General features: G+C 49.3%; 1 pseudogene; it reads right to left on the reverse strand.

The window, feature by feature from the left end:
* Positions 1-18,568, reverse strand: part of LOC138267116 (cytochrome P450 2J2-like) — a 65,370-nt pseudogene that overhangs the window by 11,640 nt on the left and 35,162 nt on the right.

Raw genomic sequence — 18,568 nt, forward strand, 5'->3', positions numbered from 1 at the left:
TCTCCCCTGGATCAGCAACTATTAAACCTTCAGAATTTTGGCATGCGGCCTGGAACTGCATCTCATCCTAAAGACTAACAGCATCCAATGACCATCACTGGTTTCACAAAAAATAATGAAAACCAAGACAAAAACAATCCTCACAAGAATCGGAAGCATCATGAACACTATGGGCCTCATTTCGACCCTGGCGGTCTATGACCGCCACGGCCGGGGACCACGGAAGCACCGCCAACAGCTGGCGGTGCTTCCCAGCCCATTCTGACGCCGCGGTCAGAAAAGGGAATCCGGCGGTTTCCCGCCGCTTTTCCCCTGCATGGGCTGAATCTCCATGGCGGCGCTGCAAGCAGCGCCGCCATGGAGATTCTGACCCCCTTCCCGCCATCCTGTTCCTGGCGGTAAAACCCGCCAGGAACAGGATGGCGGGAACGGGTGTCGTGGGGCCCCTGGGGGCCCCTGCACTGCCCATGCCACTGGCATGGGCAGTGCAGGGGCCCCCTAACAGGGCCCCACCATGATTTTCACTGTCTGCATTGCAGACAGTGAAAATCGCGATGGGTGCAACTGCACCCGTCGCACCCCTGCAACTCCACCGGCTCCATTCGGAGCCGGCTTCCTCGTTGCAGGGCCTTTCCCTCTGGGCCGGCGGGTGCTCCTTTGGCGGGCGCCCGCCAGCCCAGCGGGAAAGCCAGAATGGCCGCCGCGGTCTTTTGACCGCGGAGCGGTCATTTAGCGGTTTCCGCTTGGCGGGCGGCGCCCGCCGCCCACCAACAACGGAATGAGGGCCTATATTGCTGAGACTAACACACACCCACATAAATTGGTGAAGAACACAAAATGCCTAGGTCTTTCACAGCAACCACTAAAAACTCATTATAGAAAATTGCTGGCATGGTGAAGGGCCACAATAACCATATTCCCCCTCCACCTTAGAAAACACCTGGTACAGCTAACTAATGTCCACTTAACGCTTTCAAAGATTACACTGATAAACGCAAGATTTCCATTCCTCTATTTTAAGAGGTCCAGTCCATAGGCACAGTGAATGGATGCTAAATAGGACTAAAGCTAATCTTCAACTCTGGGAAAGCACATGCATTTAGATCTTGAATCCACTGTCTTATTGCTTTTCACAATACATATATTGGCACATACCGAGATGTATGATAGGGCTGCACCCCGTCACATTTCTTGGTTTATATCTATGTAGCACATCTGGGAGATTCTTTGGTGATTCTTGATCCTTCATGTCGGACAGAAACAAGTGTTGTCATTGCCATTCATAGCAAACAATATACTACTAGGGACGTACCAACCCGTAGATGCTGTTAGATTATTCATCAAAACCAAGGTGATGAATAACAATACTTCATAGTAATAGTAATAACTTTTAGTTTAAAGGAGAACCATGTCTGGTCCATAGTTAAATGGTGCATAAGGACATCAGTCCAGCACAAACTCATTAGAGTTTATCTTAAAATCATTCTGCTGGGACGAGGGGGCTTTAAACAGAATAACTGGAAGCTCAATGCCAACTACTGGAGAAAGAACCAGGTGAGGAAGTACGTTTAGCTAAATAATGATGGGGAAATGGATGAGCTCATGTTAGATATGGTGAAATCTGCTTTCTAGAAAAGTGCATTTCTCTGGTAGCTGACATAAGAATTAAGCAGAATATACCACATGACTTTGAAAAGACTTGAAAATTCTAAAAGGTAAACACAAAAAAATGGTTCTATACAGAATCAGAAAAAGTAGCAGCTATTACGTTTAGGGGCAGTTAAATATTCACATTAACAATGCTATGGCTCACACACTCCTAAAATGCAAACATTTTTTTTTAACAAAATGACTAGTCAAGTACATTGGTACCATATAGGCTTTCAGCAAGTGGAGTCCAAACTGCAATTAATTAGCACAATTAAAGGTAGGGGTCAACTGGATACTCCCACTTCACACATTACACCAACTGCTATGACCTTTTGTTCACTGTGTATTTGAGAAAATGCACAAATAAAAGTATTAAAAAAATTAGCACAATTAATAACAGGAATGAAGTATAATTTAGTACTGAAAAACGGAGACTGGAACAGTTTAGGAGATTCCACCAGCAGCTTTATATATCTGCGCACTCTGCTGGAGTGAAACAATTGGGTTTCCTTGACAGGTTCAGCTTGCCAAGTACTTCTGAGATAGTTGGTGAGGTGAAAAGTTTGAGACCTTTGAAAATCAGAATGCAGTGTGGAAGGTGATTAAAACTCTGAATATGAAATGTGTGGGGGCAGTGATTACTGCAAAGATCAGTTCTAAGGTACAGTGGAATCAAAGTAATGAAATCTTTTTGCCAATCTCGGTCATATAACAACATGCATAGTTTGTCTCACAATAGGAGCGGCAATGGTTACTATGTTCCAAAAACCAGAGAAAGGACCCTGTGTTATGCTTGTTGTATTGGCTTATAGCTTTCTCCAGTATTGGATCTTTCATAGATTCATATGCTTGAATCTTCCCCGTCGTCGAAGTGGGAGTCCCACTGTATCACTAGAACAGCAGTGCAATATACACTAATATAGTACACTGTAATGGATAGCCACTGCAATAGCCTATGCATATCCTTTTGTAAAAAATAACTTAACCTAGGTCACAACCAATCAGACGACAGCACCCTGTAGAACCTTTGCAAGAGAGACTGAGTTGCTCACATTTTCTACCACACGTCATGTGAAAGGGAGTCTCCCTGAGCTCTGCACAGTATTTCTTCACATTTCTGATATCTTCATCCATTTCTCACCATATCAACTCGTCTAAGAAAAGACTCTTCACGTCATGTGGATCTTGTGGTGAGAAGAAATATCCACCGTTGGTGACGCCTCCACTGTCGACGACACCTCCACCGTCGACGGCATCTCCACCGTCGACAGCACCTCCACCATCGAAGACTACATCGTCGACATTCACTACATCGACGACGACAAAACCATCAGCGATGACAACACAGACAACCTCATCACATCATATCATATAATTCCATCGTCAACAGCATGCTTCTTGTCGACGTCTCCATCATTTAGAATGAAATGACTCTCAAGCTTGCAAGTTATCACTCTTTTCAGGCACCATCATCCAGATATTTTTACCAAGATCTTTTGCAGGTATCACCATTACCGCCTGACAATTTTCTGGAAGAATCTGTTGATGGTTTATTTGGCCCAGCACATAGTCCATCACAGCTGAATGACAAATATCAAGAGAATGATGATGACGAATGTGACCAATATTACATCCAAGAATTCCGCCCACAATGTGTGGCTGACAAGACCCAGCAATATATAGAACCCATTCAGGTATCCATGGTTCAGCTTCCTGTGGCATTAGTAGAAGACTTGCACGCCATGTTAATAGAGTACTGTACACGTTTTCCAACACCTGTGGGATCACAACCACCTCCTCCTCAAAGAACGCCATTGCCTATACCTGCTTCAACACCAAGGGTTGATCCACCCTCACACATTGCTGTTCCTTCAATGCAAGATCTGCCTTCAACTGATGATGATGCGGAGGAGGGTGAAATTCAAGACACCAGACCTTCTAGCAATGAATGGGATGAATCACACACCTTCTCCTCCACCTGCCCAACCAGCAGACTCACTACCAGAGGACATGGGTGGTTTTCACGCCCTGATGGAAAGTGACGCAACTAGGTTTCACCTTCCTATAACGGTCAAGCAGCCTGACTGTTTTCTTTACCATTTTAAGGGCCAGTCAAGAAGAACTGTGAGAGGGATTCCAATAATCTACTATGTATGGGAAGAAGGCGCAAAGGTCATGAAGGCACCAACTACAGTACCGCACCCCTCCCCAAAATAGATAAAAAATTCAAGGCCATAAACAATGCACCTGCATGTTTGGTGGGAGATACAAAGTCAGACTCAGTGATCACCCTGGCTGCACAGAAGAGATCAAAGAATCCTTCCGTGCCTATCACTCCCACTCCTGACAAGGAGGGTAGAAGACTCAATAACATAGGCAAGAGATTCATGACCATCTCCGGAACTACAGTGCGGGCAGCCAATGTCTTAGCAATACTGGGGAGGTATGTTCGGCAGATGTAGTAAGATATCACACCATATCTAGACTTTCTGCCAGATGATAAAAAACAGGAGGCACGCAAAATCTTACTAGAAGGAGAAAGAGCAGCTTCCGAAATAATTGATCAATCAATGGACATTACTTCCCTTGCCGTTTGTCAGCTGGCTGGTGCAGCCGTCCTTAGATGTCAAGTTGGCTTAAGGCGACCACGTTCCGGCCAGAGGTACAAAGTAAGATTCTGAACATGCATTTCAACAGCGATATGCTTTTTGGCAAGCATATAGATGACTCCTTACAGGCCATTGAGACGGATACCGATACGGCTAGGTCCTTGGTAACACTTCAGTACAGGAAAACACCTTTTCATCGAGCACTAGATCAAGAAACCTGCGCCTTCTGTGGGAACTATCAATAGTACCAACCACAAAACTATCAATCATTTTGTTCCACCTACCAGCAGCACCGATATCCTGCACCACGGCAAGCTGCATTTTCCAGACAGCAGCCCACACGTAAGCATCCAGCACAATCTAGAGACACATCAAGGAATAAGTGACAGTTCAGTGGAGCCCCCTACAGTTTCTACTATCCTGCCACCCAAGGAAGCACACACATCTTGTTACTACAACCAATGGAAACAAATTACCACAGACAAGTGGGTTCTAGGTATAATAAGATATGGCCATACTTTGGAGTTTGTCCAACTTCCACCTCCTCATCTGCCATAAACATCACCTATACCCTAAATCCACTTGCTCAAAAAGGAAGCAGACATCATGCTACAAAAGAGTGCATTAGAGAACGTTCCTCGTTCTCAGAGAGGAAAGGAGTTTTATTCTTGTTTCTTTCTAATAAAGAAATGTCGGGAGAATGGCACTGCATTCTACACCTCAGGAAGCTGAACAAAAATCTACAGAAAAAGGCCTCCCGTATGGTAACTCTCCAAGAGAAATTGCAACTTCTCGACCATGCAGATGTTATGGCCACTCGATTTGCAAGAAGCCTACTTTCACCTCACTATCCACCCAAAGCATCGAAAATATCTCTGCTTTACTGTGGCAGGAGCTCGCTTTCAATTCAAAGTTCTACCCTTTGGTCTCCGTTTAGCTTCCCAAGTGTTTACCAAATGTCTTGCCACGGTAGCAGCACATCTGTGGCTCAAAGGACTACAACCTTTTCAGTATCTTGAGGATTGGCTTGTAAAAGCGCTGTCTCTTCAGAAGGTGTCAGAAGCCACGTCGATGTGCCTCCAACTGTTTTCTCTAGGACTTACAGTCCGTTTCCAAAAATAGGTATTCTCACCCTCTCACAGGATAACTTTTCTCGGGTCAACTCTGGACACCATACAAAACAAGGCATTCTAGTCCGCAGAGAGACAAAGAAGCATAATATCCCAGGCTCATGATCTGTCCAGAAAAGAGTTCATTTCTGTGTGTATCCTCAAGTCATTTCTCGGCATGATGTCCTCAGCCATCCTCATGCTGCGTCATGCACGTCTCAGAATGAGATCCTTCCAAGAACAGTTGGACAAGCAGTGGCTCCAAGTAACTGGATCATTCAACGCTCTAATTCGAACTACTCAGACTATGAAAAAGGCACTTCTATGGTGCCAATCCGCCAGCAACCTTTCAGCACGACTAACATTTCTCTCTCCACTTCCAGATTTCATTATTATAGGAAAGCCACTCTTTTTAGCATGGTTTTTGCCTGTTTTGAGTGTGCTTAGACTGTTTTTACTGAGATCCATCTAACCAGGACCCCAGTGATTGTGCTCTCTCCTCTAAATGTGGTTGCTTTGGTACCCTTTACACCCCACAGTTGGTATACTGGTGCACCCCTGTAGGTGTCTAGAATATGGTGCCTAGGTACCCAGGGCATGCGTACACCAGGGGTCCCTGATGACCTGCAGCATGCATTATGGCACCCATGGGAGCCCATTCAAACTGTGTCTGCAGGCCTCCCATTTGCAGCCTACGTAAAAAGGTGCATGCACCCTTTCACTAATGTTCACTACACCAGGTCACTGTAAGTCACCCCTGTGGTAGGCCTTTCAGCCCAAAGGGCAGGGTGCAGGTTCTTGTGTGTGAGGGCACCCCGCATAAGCAGAGGAGCCCCTATGAGCTCCAGTTCCAATGCACTGGAATTCGTAAGGGCGGGGAGGCCATTTTACCGGTGTACTGGCCACAGGTCACACTACCTGTGGTCCAGCTACATAATGGTAACTCCAAAACTAGGCATGTTTGGAATCAAACATGTTGGAATCATATCCCAATACTAGTGCCACAGAACCCCCCCCCCCCAGTATTGCTCCTACCAGTCTTCCAGGGTTTTGCGAGCATCCCCATAGACATGTTTCTGCCCTCCTGCTGTTTGACCAGCTCAAGCAGGGGAAGAAAGAACAAAGGATTTCCTGCGGGAGAGGGGATGCAACACCCTCTCCCTTGGAAATAAGTGTTACAAGCCAGGGAAGAGGTAGCCTACCCACGCCACCGGCTTGATTTGAAGGGCACATTTGGTGCTCTCCTTGCATAATCTGGTTTGTATTAGTCCAGCGACCTCTGAGTCCTGCTCTGGCACTAAAGCACAGAAAGGAAAGAGGAGTGACCACTCCTTTGTCCATCACTATCCCAGGGGTGGTGCTCAGAGCTCTCCCTGGTGGCCACTTGATTCTGCCATCATCAAAATAAGATGTGCAGAGGCCCCTGAGAGGATCTGGTTGGTCAAGACAGGTTACTGACGTCAGTGACTCCCTCTGATAGGTGGTCAACCTGCAGGGTGACCAAGCCCCTTGTTAGGGCTATTTAGGGACTTCCTTGTGGGTGGGTCCCCTGATTCCGCGTGCAAGACACCACCAGGACTCCTTCTGCTCCCGGCCACTGGAAACTCTGCTGAACTTCACTGGAACCAAACAAGTCTGCAAATCCCGAGACGACCTTGCCCTGCAACATTGTTTCTCGGCTCCTTCCAGCAACTGCAACATTTCCACGGCCATGCATCCTCTGGGGTCGGCAAGACTTCAGCTACACCAAAGAAGCAAGAAGGAGTCTCCCTTGGAGTGAAGGAATCACCTCCCCTGCATCTGCAAGTGCCTAATGCAATGACATCTGGCTGCTGGGATCTGCTCACCACTAGAACTGCATGGATCCCTCAATACAGGTGGTGGTTCTGAGTTGTCCTCTTCGTCCTCTCAGCCCTCTGTCCATCTTGGGAGCCGGTGAGCCCTTGCCTTTCCTGGCAGGACAGAATCCCTGTGCACTGCGACTCTTGCAGCAATCAAGGCTTATTGACTCCAGCTATGAGTGATCTTCAGGCTCCAAGGAGCCCCGGCCCCAGCACTGCATCCTTGCAAGGACAGTCTCCCCTCTGCTGCTCCAGCAATGTGGGACTCCTCTCCAGGTGCTCTGACTGGGCCTTGGTGCAACTTACTATGCCTGCTGCCAGTAAGTTGCCTGTGGGGGTTACAACTACTTCTGCTGGCTCTCCTGACTGCTGAGGGTCAGCCCGGACTCCCCTCTAAGGGTTGAGTCCCCTGGACTTTACTGGTCCTCTTCAGCTATGCAAATCCTCTTTTGTCCAGACTTCCATTTGCTAAGGTTTGTTGGTGGTCCTCCTGACCATTGACCCGACTGCGGCACGGGGTGGCCGAGTGCAGTGTGCCAACAGGGTGTCGGGTTCTCAATAGAACTCTATGGAGGGACCTGGGGGTCACTTAGGCGCTGCAGGCAGGGCACAAGGTGGCCTCTCGGGCAAGCCATCAACTGGGCAACGGTGAGGGTCACCTGCTGGTCGTTGCTGCACCGGTGGGTCGGTTTCTCACAGGCTTGGGGGCTGCAGGTGCAGTACTTCTCCAGGTGTCCGATATCTTCGTCCCGAGCAGTCGCGGTCAGGGGGGTCCTTGGGATTCCCTCTGCAGGTGTCGTCGTGGGGGTGCAGAGAGGTCAGCCCAGGGTGGACAACGTTGTCAGAGGTGCCTGGGGCTCCTCTCTGGATAGTTGGTTTCTCTGGACATGGGCTGGGGGCGTCAGGTGCAGAGTAGTTGAACTCACGCTTCTGGGGTGAGGTGAGACTCCCTTTGAAGTTGGTTTCTTGGTCTTTTTTTTGGGCAGGTCCGCTGTCTATGGGAGTTTCTTGGCCCTTGAGGATGCAGGCAGTCCCCTGGATGCTTTTCAGGGGTCGTTGTTCCTGCAGAACGCGTTGCTTTCTTTCTTGCAACATTTTGAAGCAGGAGACGGGTCGGTAGGGCAGGGCCGAGTCAGTGTCTCCTTCTCTTCTCTGTGGGGTTTTCAGCTCAGCAGTCCTCCTTCTTTCTTGAGATTGTCAGGAAATCTGAAGAGCTGGGTTCAGGGTTGCCCCTAAATACTAAATTTAGAGTGTGTTAGGGTCAGAGGGCAGTAGCCAATGGCTACTGTCCCTGAGGCTGGCTACACCCTCCTTGTGCCCACTACCTCTGGGGAGGGGGGGTACATCTCTATCCCTATTGGTCCTAATCCTCCAAAGCAAAATGGAGGATTTCTCAAGGAGGGGATCACTTCAGTTTCTGATCACCTTAGCGGTGGACCTGTCTGAGGCGGTGACTCCTCCTTGTTTTTCTCATTATCCCTCCAGACATGCCGCCAAAAGTGGTGCCCGTCCAGGGGGCGGGCATCTCCCCTAGCTGGAGTGCCCTGGGGCACTGTAACACCAGGCTTGAGCCTTTGAGGCTCACCGCCAGGTGTTACAGTTCTTGCAGGGGGAGGTGTGAAGCACCTCCACCCAGCACAGGCTTTGTTTCTGACCACAGAGTGCACAAAGGCACTCACCCCATGTGGTCAGAAACTCGTCTGGAAATGGCAGGCTGGCACAGACCGGTCAGCCTTGCACTAGCAGTACATACAGGGTACATCTCTAAGATGCCCTCTGTGTGCATTTTCAATAAATCCCACACTGTCATCAGTGTGGGTTTATTGTGCTGAGAAGTTTGATACCAAACATCCCAGGATTCAGTGTTGCCATTATGGTGCTGTGGAGTTCGTAATGACAGTCTCCCAGACCATATACTCAGTATGGCTACCCTGCACTTACAATGTCTAATAATTGACTTAGACACTGTAGAGGTGCAGTGCTCATGCAGATATGCCCTCACCTGTGTTATAGTGCACCCTGCCTTAGGCCTGTAAGGCCTGCTAGAGGGGTGACTTACCCATGCCACAGGCAGTCATTTGTGGGCATGGCACTCTGAGGGGAGTGCCATGTCGACTTTGTCTTTTCTCCCCACTAGCACACACAAGCTGCAAAGCAGTGTGCATGTACTGAATGAGGGATCCCCGAGGGTGGCATAATACATGCTACAGCCCGTAGAGACCTTCCCTGGCCACAGGGCCCTTGGAACCAGGGGTACCTTTTAAAGGGACTTAACTGTGTGCCAGGGCTTTGCCAATTGTGGAAACAAAGGTACAGTTTTAGGGAAAGAACACTGGTGCTGGGGCCTGGTTTGCAGGGTCCAGAACACTTCCAACAAAGCTGGCATCAACACTAGGCAAAAAAGTGGCGGGGTGACCATGCCAACAGTGGCATTTTCCTACACCACCCTATAAGGCCCTAGCTATTTTCTGCTATTTGTTGCTAATCCTTGTTGTTTTCATATGCTAATTCCTACTACGTGTGTATATAGTGTAGTCTTACCTCCAGTTGAAGGACTGCTTATGAGTAATCTAGTTCAGTGTTACTGTAATAAAGTACCTTTATTTTTGCAACACTGTGTGGTTCCTTTCATGTGAGATAAGTTACTGTGTGACAACTGAGGTATTGCAAGTGCTTTACGCTGCTCACCACAGCTACCACTGGAGAGCCCTGGCTTCCTAGACGCTGTCTCACTAACTAATAGGTGTTTGCTGGACCTAGTATAAGGTGCAAACACCATAGGTGTCCACCCCACACCAGGCCAGCTTCCTACAATTATCACCACAGATGCCTTCCTGGAAGGTCGGAGAACCCATCTTCAAGATCTCCAAAGAAGGGGCAGATGGAGTGCCTCTCTTTCCAAAATGCACATCAGTTTCCTAGAAATGAGAGCCATTTTTCTGGCACTGTAATCATTCCTTATGAGGATACAAACATCATCCATCCTCATTCAAACAGACAAAACCACCTGCATGCATTTTCTAAATAAGCAGGGAGATAACAAGGTCTCACATTCTCTCTCTAGAGGGTCTGAGAATTCTGGAAATGGGCACTACAACGCTGTATGTCCATCAAGGCAAAGCATCTGCCAGAGAGAAAGAACAATCTAGCAGATATCCTTAGCAGAACCAGTCTAACCTGCCATGATTTGGAACTCCAATCAACCAATTCTAGACTTCATATTCCAGAGATGGGCCACACCAAATTTAGATCTCTTTGCGCCGAAAGACAACCAAAAAAGACGGTTCTTCGCCAGCTGGAAACCACAGAAAGGGTCATGGGGGAATGCTTTTTCGATAAAATGGTCAGGGATCTTTGCTTATGCTTTTCCCCCATAACCTATCATCTCCAGGATTCTAATGAAAATGAAGAGAGAATCGTGCCACCTGATCCCAATTGCTCCATGCAGGCCCTGACAACACTGGTTCACGCAACTTCTTCTGCTCTTGGAAACCAACCCATATCTCCTGCCTGTGGCGTCAACTCTATTAACCATGAACAAAGAGCAGATCCTCCGTCCACATCCCACCTCTCTCCAATTGCATGCATGGCTTCTGAATTCAACGAGTTCAAGCATTTATTATCCAAGGTGAGGGCTGATTCCACCAACAGAGCCTATAGGTTCAAATGGAGACGTTTTTGCTCAGATTCTACCTTACCTACTATCTCTGTCTAAATCAGAACTGGTACATGCGTCATTTAAAGTTCACCTCACTGATATGTGGTGGGTAACTAAGGTACTTAACACCTTATACCAGGTCTCCCTTATTAGTGTAGTGGAGGCAGTGTCTAGAAGCCAGGCTCTGTAGAGGTAGCTGTGGATGAGCAGCCAAGGCTTATCTAGGAGACATGCAAAGCTCATGAAATACCACTGTAGTCACACAACACTTACACACATGAAAGAAAACACTCAGTGTTACAAAAATAAAGGTACTCTATCTGATAGAGACTTCCAGTTTCAGATTCCTTACCTTAGAATTTCCCCTGGTCGTCAAAACTGGATCCGGAGAATTTTCTTCGAGCAGTACCCTTGAGCGTCGTTAGGTGGCGTCTGGTGACTCCGTGGGCATTGTGGTCGCTGTGATGGCGTTGGGAGTCGTACATAGACGCCGCCTCTGCATGGTGATGTCAGTTATTTTCTTTTCGCACTATGCACTGATCTGGAGAGAGCTACCCTGGTCAATTTTTGACTGATTTTGACACTTGTTGAGTTTTTGGTGAATGTTTGGTGCGTTGAGGATGTCCCCACAGACCGGTTTCAAACTTTGCTAGGCCTGTCACCGCATGATGTCGGTGACAGATCCGCACCGGGTCTGTTTGTGGTGCCTGGAATGCGACCACACACCCGAAGGCCTTGAGGGAGCTTTCCCTCGAGCTTATATCGACCCAGCGCTCGACTCCGCGTCAATTCCAGTCTCGCTCGAGAGGAAGGTCTCAAGACCTCTCGCTGACTCACCACCACTCATCATCCTCCAAGTCTTCGGGTCACTCAGGTAAGAGGAAAAGAAGTCGAAGAAGGCTAAACAACCTTCGACTTCACCCCATCGCTCAGCTGATGTGACACAGGAGAAGCGTTGATGCTCTAGGCCTCCATCCTGGGAGGCTACTTCCGGGTCCAATCTGTGCTTCCCCGACTTTTTTGGGAGCCAGAGCGACCCCTGCCCCATTGAAAGAATTCTATGAGGCCATGTATCTAATTTTTGTGTAGTCTGACCCCCCCCCCCCCACCCCCCCACACCCTCTTCGGTGCCTTCGGGCCCTGGGGGTTTGTCTGGGACCCCTTTGGGTTCCGCACCTGCAGCTCTGGCCCCGGCCTCTGAGGTTCCCTCTGGATCCCCTACCGGATCCGTACCGACACCGATCGTACCATCTCGACCTTCTCCACTGCCAGTTCACCATCAACACTCCCGTCGTCAGTTGTGCCCACGATCGGCGTCACCCCCGATTTTAATCCCTGATGACTCTGATTCGGAGCGCCGTCGGCGGACGACGCCCTCTTCTTTGATGGGTTCTATTCACCCAAGGTTGGATTCTGACCCTTTTTCTTATTTCTATGAATACAGAGACTGATTAGAGGGGTCCCTTGACCCTTATGAGTACCAGGACAACCCTAACATGGACTGGGCACAGGAATTGGGTGAGGCTAGTGGTCTGGATACTTCTCCATACGCTGGCATGCTTTCTCCTCCTACCGTGGCTACGGCGGAGGGAGCCACTTATTCGATTGTTGCAAGTAGGGTGGCTGAGGTCCTTGGTCTTCCACATCTGAGCCTCTCCTTCCTTTGAATGAAGCCCTCATTGATGTCTTACTCAGCACTTGCTCCAGACTCCGCACAGGGGCTCCTGTGAACAGGTCCATCGCTCGCCACAATCGGCCCGCCCTGAACGACCTTAAATTCCTGTCCCAAATTCCATGCTTGAAAGCCTGGTTATCTAGGCATCCTCGTCATCTGGCGCATTCCCTTCCGCACCTTGAGAAGAAGATGTTTTCTTCCTCCAGTCTGGCGTTGCGGTCAGTGAACACCGCATGACTTTTGGGCCATTGTACTCACTCCCTGTGGGATACGATCGCTCACGTCTTGCCACAAATACAGGAGGAGGCCCGGACTATCACTTCCCAAGCAGTTGCTGATGCGAGAGACACTGCGAAGTTCACTATTCAATGTGTACTGTACACAACTGACTCTTCTGGGTAGATCGGTTGCGTTGACGGTGGCCTTGAGGTGCCACACCTGGTGAGGACATCTGGTTTCTCCGGGGAGACCCTTTTGGACATGCCCTTTGATGGCACCCGTCTTTTTGGCGACAAGGCGGACTCGGCGCTTGAAAGGTTCAAGGACACCGGGGCTACAGCTCGGTCCCTCGTCCATTCGACTGCCCCTCATCCCCAACAGTCCACCTTTCGCCCCTTTTGTGGCCAAGGGAGGGGCTCCCTGTCACATCCCTTTCCCAACCACCCTGCCACCCATGCTGTTTAGCCCCTGCATGGCCGGGGATGTAGAATCCCACGGGCTTGTGGGACAGGGAACCAGAGGTCTGCCCAGTCCACCCCCACCCCTGCTGCAGCCTCCAAGCCTTCCTAGTCCGTTCCCCCAACCCAGTCCAGTTGCCAGGATTCACCATCACCTGTCCCAGTGGGAATCCATCACCACGGACAGGTGGGTTTTGCAGATTGTCCAAAAGGGCTACTCCCTCCCCTTTGAGACTGCCCCTCTGTCCATATCTCCATCCTATGGCCACTTACCGGAGGATCATCTGGCACTTCTCTACGAGGATTTAGCGTCTCTCTTGGCCAAGGGAGCCATAGAGAGGGTCCCTGTGCCAGAAGTAGGTTGTAGTGGTTATTCCCAATACTTTCTGGTGCCCAAAAAGGACAGGGAATTCCGTCCTATCCTAGACCTTTCGGCCCGCAAGCTCTCCCTCAGAAGGAGATGTTCAAAATGCTCATCCTGGCTCAGGTCCTGTCTGACTTGGACACAGGAGACTGGATGGTAGCGTTGGACTTGCAGGACATTTATTTCCATATTCCCGTCTTGCCTGCCCACGGACGTTACCTAGGATTCATGGTAGGTCACGAGTACTTTCAATTTACCGTGCTTCCCTTTGGCCTTACCAACTCCCCTGGGTGTTCACAAAAGTGATGGCAGTGGTTGCAGCTCACCTGCTCAGGTTGGGGGTTTCAGTCTTTCCCTACCTTGACTGGCTGTTGAGGGCGGACACGCCCCAGAAAGTAATCTCCCACCTTTAGACTACGGCAAACCTCCTGCAGACAATGGTGTTCACTATAAACATGCCAAAGTCACACGTGACTCCCTCTCAGATGCTCCCTTTCATCAGAGCTGTTCTGGACACAGTGCAGTTTTGGGCTTAACCTCCCGAAAAGCGAGTCCAGGATATTCAGGCGATGATTCCAGTATTTCTGCCTCTATCCTGGGTTTCGATAAAAATGACTAGGAGGCTGCTGGGTCTCATGGCCTCCTGCATCCTGCTAGTGACACATGCCAGATGTCATATGCGAGCTCTGCAGTAGGACTGGAAGTTCTATTGGGTGCATCATCCGGGGAATCTCTCCGACATGGTCCATATCTCGGAGGGGACTGCAAAAGACCTGCAGTGGTGGCTTTCGTATCAGGATTGGGTCAGCGCCAGATCCCTCTCCCTTCCCCATTCAGATCTGACAGTAGTGACAGACGCGTCACTCCTGGGCTGGGGCGGCCACAAGGGAGAGGTGGCGATCAGAGGTCTCTGGTCTTCGGCAGAGTTTGGACTCCACATCAGTCATTTGGAGCTTCGGTGATCGTTCTTGCATTTAAAGCATTCCTTCCCTCTCTCAAAGGGAAAGTGGTGCAGGTCTTGACACACAACACTACTGCCATGCGGTACTGCAACCTACAGGGCAGAGTGGCATCCAGGACCTTATTTCAGGAGGCTCTGCGCCTCTGGATATGGCTGGCACATCAGAGCATTATCCTGATGGGTCAAAATCGTTTTCCAAGGCGCCACTCGCTCGGCAATGCTTTTAGTCTCAAGTGGAACTCTGGCCTTCTTTATGCCTATACCACTTCTGTCCAGAGTTCTGAAGATAATCAAGAATGACCGGGCCCAAGTAATCCTGGTAGCTCCAGACTGGGCACGGAGAGTATGGGATCCAGAACTACTGAGTATGGCCACTGGTCCTTCAGTCAGACTGCCCCTTCAGGAGGATCTTCTGTCACAGCAGCACCGGATGGTTCTCCACCCGAACCTGTCCAATCTTCGTCTTCATGTGTGGAGATTGAGCAGCGACAGTTGACGGCTTTTGACCTCCACCCGAAGTCTGTGATGTTAGCTTGGAAGCCAGGACTCCCTCCACCAAAAGGTGTATGCCTGTTGGCATAAATTTGTGGAATGGTGTACCAACAAGTCTGTTGATCTCCTTTCTGCTCCTCTCTCTGAGGTTTTTTTGTTCATTCTTTCTTTAGCCCAGCAGGGCTCTGCTTTGGGCACTCTTGAAGGTTACTTATTGGCTATCTCAGCTTTTCTTAGATTGCCTGATCAACCTTCCCTTTTTAAGTCTCAAGTCGACTTAAGCCTCTCACCCATTTATTTCTTCCCACTCCATTTATCATGCCTCAGTGGGGCCTCAATCTTGTCCTAACTTACTTGATGTATGCTGCTTTTGAGCCGTTACACAATTGTACCTTATGGCTCCTTACTTTCAAAACTGTTTTTCTTGTTGCGATCACCTGTGCTTGCCGAGTGAGTGAGCTCCCGGCACTTTCTTCAAAGCCCCCCATTTTTGTCTTTGCACCCTGACAAAGTGGTGTTATGCACTAGGGCCTCATTCCTTCCCAAAGTAGTTACACCTTCGAATCTGAGGAGCCACCCAAGAGGGAAACCCTAAATAGTCCTGGAATGGGGATTGGTCACCTAGCCAGGGGATCATCAATCAGGAGGGGGCTCTGACGACGTCCGCCTGACCTGGCCACTCACATGCTCCCAGAGGCCTCTGCCCACCTTGGTTTCAAGATGGCAGAATCAAGGGACCCTCTGGAGGAGCCCTCCCTAGCCATGTACCACCTATTTCCAAAGGGAGACAGTGTTACCCCCCTCTCCCAAAGGAAATCCTTTGTTCTGCCCTCCTGGGCTTGAGCTGATAACACAGGAGGGCAGAAACCTGTCTGAGGGGTGGCAGCAGCTTCGGCTGCCCAGAAATTCCCAGAAAGCTGGTAGGAGCAATGCTGAGTGTTCTCTAAGAAGCCCCCAGAGTGCATGGAATCATACTTCCAAGACTGGCAAAAGTATTGGGGTACGATTCCCACATGTTTGATACCAAACACGCCTAGGTTCGGAGTTACGCTTATGTAGCTAGACATAGGTAGTGACCTATGTCCAGTACACACGTAAAATGGTGTCCCCACACTCACGAAGTCCATGAAAATGGAGCTGGAGTTCGTGGGGGTACCTCTGCTCATGCTGGGGTGCCCTCACACACAGGTACCTGCACCCTGCCCTCTGGGCTAGGAGGGCCTACCATAGGGGTGAATTACAGTGACCTGGTGCAGTGACCTGTAGTGCAAAGGGTGCATGCACCCTTTCACGCAGGCTGCAGTGGCAGGCCTCCCCATGGGTGGCATAATACATGCTGAAGCCCATGAGGGACCCTACACCATTCTAGCAAGAAAATGTCTTCAGTAGAGCACAACTCTCAGGCCCCAGACTGTCACTATGAGGGTCTTACCTTCCAAGAGCGTGCCACTAGAAAACTGAAGACAGGGAGAAATCCCAATAAAAGTCTACTTCTTGGCTTACTTCTCCAAGCTGACCAGGACAATGCTGGCAGCCAGGAGGAGGAAGAAGTAGAAACTGACCCTCCAGTCCTAGACAAGGTAGACTTAGGCTTCACTGGGGAGGGTCAGAGGGAACCTTGGGAACACCACAGCCCTGTTAGGAGCACTGCAGATAATGAGAGAGGGTTCATGTCAGTAGGCCCACCTTCACTCCTAGGGGGTTGAATCAGAGAGTTCTCAGGAGGAGGGATAGATCATCCTCTGTCAACACCCATATCTCCTCAGTATCTGAGGGGACCCACTGCTCCACATCAGGGGAAGATTTCTTGGAAAGGGAGCTTAGGAAACTGAGGTTGGAGGAGGCCAAGCTGAGGCTTCAGCAGCAACAGCTGGCCCAAGATAGGGAGGTCTTGGCAGTGGAGATGAAAAGACATGGTCTGGGGTTAGCACCCTATGGTCGCAGCAATTCGAGCTTTAGGGACACCAGAATCAGGGAGGACTCATGATTCTAGGAACCTAAGCAAGATAGTCCCACCTTACACAGTAGGAGATAACATTTACAAATGACTCACTGCTTTAGAGAGGACCTGTAAAGTCCAAAAGGTCCCCCCAAAGGCAGTGGGCAGTACTCTTGTGGCTCCCCTTCTCTGACAAAGGCAGGGACAAATTCGTTACTGTCAAAGATAAAGATGCAGGCAATTATACAGCTCTAAAAAGTGCACTGTTAGGTGGTTTTAGTTTGACTACTGAACAATTCAGGATCAAGTTCAGGGAAAACAAAAGGAGTCCTCCCAAGATTGGGTAGATTTTGCAGTCTGTTCTGTGAAAGCTCTGGAAGGCTGGTTGCATGGGTGCGAAGTAAGTGACTACCTGGGCTTATACAATTTAATTCTGAGAGCACATTTTGAATAACTGTATATCTGATCACCTGCATCAGTACCTGGTGGGCTCTGATCTGACCTCTCCCCAAGAATTGGGAAAAAAGGCAGACAAGTGGGTCTGCACCAGGGTGAGCAAGAAAACTCACACAGTGGGTGACTACAAGAAGAAGGAAGCAAGTAAGCATCAGGATAAGGGTGGGGACAAAGATAGAACTAAAGTCTTCATCAGGCCCAAAAAACTACTCTGGGTGTGGGAATAAATCCTCTTCCTCAAATTTAAGAAGCCTTGGTACTCATAAGGTCTACTGGTATAATAGCCTCCTATACTCAGAAGCAAGGGACCCTAAATGGGGTGCCACCAGGAGTCTGGTTATCCGTCTGAAGTTTAGGGAGTTCCTATTATCCTTGGCACATGATATTCCCCTTGCAGGCCACTTGGGGCAAAGCAAGACTTGGGACAGGCATGTCCCTCACTTTCACTGGCCCTATGTGTCAGAGGACACCAAGGAGTTTTGTCACTTCTGTGTTATTTGTCAAGCCAGTGGCAAGACAGGTGGCACCCCAAAGGCCCCTTTAATTCTACTACCAGTAGTCGGTGTGCCCTTTGAGAGGGCTGGCGTAGATATTGTTGGCCACCTGGACCCTCTAAATGCCTCTGGCAATAAATTCATACTGGTGGTAGCCACCAGATATCCAGAGGCCATTCCTCTTAGGACCACTACAGCTCATACAGTGGCCAAAACCCTCCTGGGAGTTCTCTCCAGGGTGTTTTTTTTCCTAAAGAGGTGGTATCAGACAGGGGTGCAAATGTCATGTCTGCTTACCTTAAAGCCATGTGGAAGGAGTATGGTGTAACTTAGAAACTCACCACCCCTTAACATCCACAAACAAATGGACTAGTTGAAAGGTTTAATACAAAAGGCATGATAATGGGACTCTCTGAGAAACTCAGAAGGAGGTGGGATGTCCTGTTACCTTGCCTCCTCTTTCCCTACAAGGAGGATCCTCACAAGGGAGTCAGCTATAGCCCATTTGAACTTCTGTTTGGACACCCTGTTAGGGGTCCCCTTGTTCTTGTAAAAGAAAGCTGGGAGCAACCTCTCAAGCCTCCAAAACAGGACATTGTTGACTATGTACTAGGCCTCAGATCTAGGATGTCCGAGTACATGA

This window comes from Pleurodeles waltl, chromosome 12, assembly GCF_031143425.1.
Source record: "Pleurodeles waltl isolate 20211129_DDA chromosome 12, aPleWal1.hap1.20221129, whole genome shotgun sequence".
NCBI lineage: Eukaryota > Metazoa > Chordata > Amphibia > Caudata > Salamandridae > Pleurodeles > Pleurodeles waltl.